This window comes from Lactuca saligna, chromosome 7 (assembly GCF_052625555.1).
Source record: "Lactuca saligna cultivar CGN05327 chromosome 7, ASM5262555v1, whole genome shotgun sequence".
Lineage (NCBI taxonomy): Eukaryota > Viridiplantae > Streptophyta > Magnoliopsida > Asterales > Asteraceae > Lactuca > Lactuca saligna.
Window position 1 is genome coordinate 181,107,704 of NC_136423.1, and position 6,458 is coordinate 181,114,161.

The 6,458-nt window shown below is 38.7% G+C and overlaps 1 pseudogene; it reads right to left on the reverse strand.

Moving 5' to 3' along the window:
• Positions 1-248: 248 nt before the first annotated feature.
• On the reverse strand, positions 249-1,600 carry LOC145007517 (putative pentatricopeptide repeat-containing protein At5g40405 pseudogene; annotated as a pseudogene).
• Between the last annotated feature and the right edge of the window lie 4,858 nt (positions 1,601-6,458).

Sequence of the window (6,458 nt, forward strand, 5' to 3'; positions counted from 1 at the left end):
TTTATAAATTGATTTTTTTTAAAAGAAATAAACTAAATGTTGTATAAAACTTACAAAAAAAAATGCATGAAAACTAAAAAATTACGAGAAAAAAAATGCATTGAAATGGCAAGAACTAAAATACCCATTAAAATTGCAAGAATTACAAAAACATGCAATGAATGCTTAAATACTTTTCAAAATGAAACCATTGTTAAAAAGTCAAAACAAAGTTAAATACCAGTTCAACATAGTTGAACATGTTTAACTTAACTATCGATAACGATAACAACATGGATCTTCACAACACCTTTTGACTTCATTTTATGCCTCACGCCATCAACACCATTGAAATTCTTGAAATCCGCAAAAACATTCACTACTCCATATATTGTTAGCATCTAATTCCACCATCTTTCTAGACGCAAGTTTAGCCATTACCACATTTTTATAAATCTTGTTGGCATTTAGCAGTGCACCCCATGCTTTAGCAATCGGTGCACATGTCATACTCTGGATGAAGCGTAATGATTCATCCAAACGGTTCAATCGGCCGTATAAATCAACCATACATCCATAATGCTCTACTCTTTGGTCATAGATTCAGAATGCTTCCAACCATCTTCAACAAGACCCGCTACACTACAAGCCTTTAAGATTGAAAGGAAAGTGTCCTCCTTTGGTGCGATGTTTTCTTGTTGCATAACGGAAAAAATGTCAAGATACTCTTTACCATAACCATGCATCGCTAGTCCTCCCACGGCACCACTCCATGTGTAAACGTTCTTTTCTTTCATCACCCCAACAACATTCATTGCGTGTTAATAACCCCACACTTTGCGTACATATGGACTAGTGCACTACCAAGAGTTGTGTTGATTTGTAGTTTTTTATACTTTGTATATCTATATGCCCGTTGTCCCGCATCTAAAGCACTTAACCGAGTGCATGCAGATAACACATTAACCTTCAAACCTTTCATTTCCATTGCGTTAAACAGTTCGAGTCCGTTTAAAGGCTCCCCGAAACGCACGTACCCTGCTTTCATTGCGTTCCAGGCAATCACATCTCGGTCGAGCATTATTTCAAACGGTTGGCGTGTGAATTTGATATCTCCTAACTTTGAACAGGCGACCACCATTGTTGTCTGAGTTACCAAATCTGGGTTGTGGATGCTAAAAAACATATCTTTTAAGTCCCTAAGAGATCCCATTTCAGCGTACAAATTACTCAACCCGCTTTGAACATGTGGGTATTGATCCAAGGCGTATTTCAAAGCAGTCCCATGTACAGCCAAAACAAAATTCTTATCCACTAACTGTGCAGCAGAATTGATCTAGAACGTAAACAAGTAATTATCAGGTTTATGATTCGATTTTACAATTCTTCTATAGAAATCGAATCCTTTTTCAGGAGTTGAGCTCTTGGAGTAAACTCTGATTAGAGAGTTTAAAGCAAAGACGGAGGGATTCTCACATTGGTCCAATAGTTGAACAGAATAATCGATATTTTGTGGGTGTTTGAGGGCCATTGATGCAGCAAATTTAGATACAAGATCTGGGCCGTTGAGGAAACCATTGACAAGAAATTGTGAGTGAATTTTTTTTTTTTTTTTTTTCATTAATTTCTTAAAAGGAAAACTCTCGATATTATGTGGCAAAACAGCTTACCTACTATTGGAGGATTAATAAACAATTTCTTCTTATCAGAAAGTTGTTTAACAACATTACATGCCTTGGATATCTTCATACCAACCAACCTAATTAATGTAAGTCTCAACAAAACTCAAGACACGTTAATTATTTATTGATCATTCATTATCACTGTGCATTACCTATATATACTTGCTCCCTTGTACATTATTTTTCACAAATTAATCAACTTCATTAATCTTCGATCACCTCTCAGAATCTTTTGACTCATCTTTAGCAACTCAAAAAAAATCCTACAATGGCTTCCACCTCCTACCTTTACATTTTTGCAATTGCACTATTCTCAATTACAACAAATGAGATGTGTTTTGCTTCCCGCAATTTGCTGCAAGCAACCACATTCCCGACACTACCACAACCACAGATACCAACAATCCCGACAATGCCACAGCCACAGATACCAACAATCCCGACAATGCCACAACCACAAATGCCCACCATCCCCACACTGCCACTACCACAAATACCCAGCATCCCTAACATGCCCAAAGTTTCCTTGCCTCCATTGCCTTCTATGCCTACCATCCCTAACTTTCCAACAACTCTTCCCAATATTCCTTTCTTTGCTCCACCACCTTCCAAGAACTAGATTGTACAACAATATCAAAAGAAAAGAAAATTCCATTATAGAGCTCAGGCTATTTGATTGATCCGGAGATTATAATGTTTTTTATTTGATCGCATTCATGATATTTGTGGCTAGATTAAATTATTGTCGAGTGCTCTCATTCACATGTTTTTGTGTTTTGTGTAATTTGATATACTTTGTAATATATTTTTCCTATTAAGGTTGATGATTTCCATTACTTTATATCTCAAGTGTTTCCTCGTATGTAAAATTAGGCAACATGTTTCATACATATTAACATTACATAACAAAAATTATTAAAAATATACGTTATGAAAAACAATTATTTCATTTTACGTTTACTGTAAAATAATGAAAATCTTATAATAAGCTGAAGTAGATATTATAAAACAAATATATTACAATCACATTAATCAATGGCCAGAGTGGCTGTCGGTTGTGGTTTTGCGTCAGATACTAGGAGCAGAGCGAGTGAGAGAGACAGAGAGAGAGATTTAGGAGATATTTGAGTGTATTTGGAGAGAGATTGACTATAGTGTGTCACGTATCTGGCCAGGCAATGCAGTGTCGCATCTCGATTTTTGCGAAAAATGATGGAGTGCTTTTAAAATACTAGCTTATATTACATTTTATAAAATATCAAAATGTTGTTGTGTACACGACTTATAAACAAGAAAGGTGTACTACCATAAGCATATCTAGGTGGTTCCTGTGGTAGGCGAGGAAAAATTTTGGGGATACCCTTTTACTTTGATCATGGATCCGCCATTATGTACTAAGAGTTGAAACTTTGGTAACCACCCATGTGTAGATAATGAAATAAGTATTTCATGTTAAGTTCATATAAGTAATATTATACAAAACCATAGATTTTATGCAATTCTTTTGTTACTAATCCCTATCTAGAAAAATAATTGTATTTTAATTCTTAAATTTATAACCTAAGAGATTGATATGCCAAACATTCAGTTACATATTTAAATGAAAAGTTGGAAGAATTTTTCAAGGAGTGCACGAAGTTGTTATTATGTTTCCCATGCCTACAAGTTTGAAAGATATCAAACTACTTTAGTAGGTATATACATAGTGCTACTATTCATATTTGGATTATAACTTTTCAGCCTTTATAATTTGTTCCTTCAATTAATTTGTCATATATTCATGAAGTTGCTACATCCATATTTGGATTATAACTTTTCAGCTCTAATTTTGATGCTTATTGTAATATCCTAAGATTTGGCAGGTATTCCCGAACCCTCTTCTATCTTTTCCTTGTCATTTATAGTCCTTGGGGTTGGAAGTGAAGAGCCAAGATAAGTTAAGGACCAAGTTTTCAAACTTGGGCCAAAAAGGGAGTACGTTGCGCGTACATAAGAGTACGCTAAGCGTATTAAGGCCCGCCTTAGTACGTTGGGTGTACACTTGTGTACGTTGGGCGTACTAATGTCTGGGTGAAAGCCTAATATTTAGGGTTTGGGGGCTATATAAGAAACATAATGAGCACCAATACCCCTCTTATCTCAACCTCCATAGATCAACGCGTCTTTCCCAAAACCCTAGCCTTCCCTTTTGTGTCTTTAAGCTCATTTGTGTGTTCTTGAGTGCTTTAAGATGGAATCTTTGCATCAAAGAGTTGAAAGAAGAGACCAAGCTTGTAGATCTGAAGTTAACTCGTGCTCAAGAAGCTCCAGAAGGTACAAAGTTCCAAACTTTATGCTTATATAATTAGATCTCTCCACTTGCTTTAACAGACCCATTTCTTGTCCCAAAAACCTCAAGTTTGTGCATGTTGTGTTTTGGACAAAAAGGGTCGTCCTTCTGGGCTCTTGAGGGGACCTTGAATGATAAAAATAAGGTCCCATCAGCTAAATGTGTCCCATGCTTGGAAAATAAGGTCTTAAAGGATTAAGACCAAGCATTAATGTAACGACCCAAAAATCACGATTAAAAATTTCTTTTGAAATATTACTAAAATCATATTTATAAAAACATATCACCGGTCATAACATAAATTCAAAGTATTAATTCAAAACATAATCTTATTATCAGAGTGAAACATCCCAGGCTGACTAAATATGGTGTGTGTCATGCGATCATCCTGAGCACTTCCCTCCGCTACCGGAAGTACCTGAAACCAAAACTGAAACTGTAAGCACAAAGCTTAGTAAGTTCCCCCAAACTACCACATACCATATAGTAACATATAAAGCACATACTGGACATTGCCCACTGCATCGAATCGAAATTCGGACTAACCGGGGCCTTGCCCCCTACATCGGATCGAAGTCCGGAGACTGTATCGAACCGAAGCCCAAACTAACAGAGGCCTTGCCCCCTGCAGCGGACCAAAGTCCGGCTAACAACATCGGACCGAAGTCCGGACTAACTGGGGCCTTGCCCCCTGCGTTGGACCGAAGTCCGGCTAACTGCATCGGACCGAAGTCCGGACTAACTGGGGCCTTGCCCCCTGCATCGGACCAAAGTCCGGAAACTGCATCGGACCGAAGTCCGGACTAACCGGCTGAACATGGCATAGTATAATCATAACTACTAGCATAAACACATATATTGCATATTGCATCAGACCGAAGTCTGGAACACATAACACAAAAACATGCTTGAATCACAAAGACATCAAGCACACTGAACTACTACATCGGACCGAAGTCTAGAAACTACCACTAACTAGACGGGTCGGCATTGTGTCCATTGAAATTCTTGAAAAAGTCTTATCCCAACTAACCTAATCATTACCATCTTCCAGTGCACCACTTTTACCTAACCTGAAAATCTCATCGACACTCACAAAGCACCTACTGCTGATACACAAGGGGTTTACCCCTTTTACCCTGCATCAACACTAACCTTTCCAAGGCAACTTTCCACAAGCAACAAACCTTTCCAAGACCATTCAATCCCCAACTGAGCTGCAATTCCAGCCACTCCCAGTGTCGGCCATCGAACCCTTACTCACGAAATAATTCCACCTGTGATGCTTCAGAGTTGAAATCTCCACTCCGTGCGAGAATTCAAACAATCCAATCGAGAAATCGATCCCTCTCTGCTAAGGTCAAAACTCAACTAGAACTATGAAACCGCTTTTAGATTACCTGATTCCGCAGTGAGCAACTTAGCATCACCCGCCCACTTGAACGACATGGTCGCTTCCAAAAGCATACCCAACCTTTTCATGACCATGAAGACCAGCCCCTGTAGGGTTCTAAACTCGAAAAAGAAACAAATACCTTACATCATGATCACATTGACTCCGTTTGAAACTTGCTTTCATGGGGTAGTCTGATTCCCTGATAGTCCACCTATACTGAGATGATATGATCCTTTTGTGAGAGACTTTACATTTCCCAATCAACCAACTATTCTACCTGCACTTGCAACCCAACTCAAAAACCGATACCGACCATAACACTGAAACTGCCTGAATGTAACACCCAAAATCAAAAAGTCCAAGAAAGGAAAGAAAACCCTAAGTCAAATTGGTCAACTCTTCGAGTCCAGGGAGGAACTCGACGAGTCCGAGCGAGATCCGGATCGAGGAGTAAGTGACCGACTCGGCAAGTCGGAGAATGGACTCAGCGAGTCTATTCTGAGCGAGAAAAACCCTAATTCGGGGGTTTTCACCCTATTTATGGAACATTACACCCTTTCCCCAGCCTTATTACTCCTCTTTGAGATCCAGAAGCCCTAGAATCGTGAGTGAGAGCCATTGGAAACAAATTGGGGCATTGTTAAGTGTTTTGTGAAGAAATCTTGAAGGTCAAGAAGCTTGGACCAAGGAGGTTCGTGGAGATTCAGATTCCTTTTCAGTAGGAGGATGTTTTGGAGGTAATGAATCGTTATCCTTGGCTTTCCCCTTTCTACATCCATCTTTCATGGAGTTTTAGGGTTTCTTTGAGAGTATGTGATGAGATTTTGGTGCACAAGTTAGATTTGGAGTTGAAACTCCAGATCTGAGCTCTATTTGGATCATAGGTACAGAAAGCCCTGTTAGTTGCTATGCAAAAGCCATCCCCCATGAGTTAAGTTCCTTTCTAGCTTGGTTTTTGGCATTAGGGGACAAGAAGCACGTAAAGGTAGCAACTTTATGTTGCTAATGGACTATAGAAACCCAGATCTTTGGTTTGGAGCAAAGGAGTAGCTCTGTAACTCGAGATTATGGG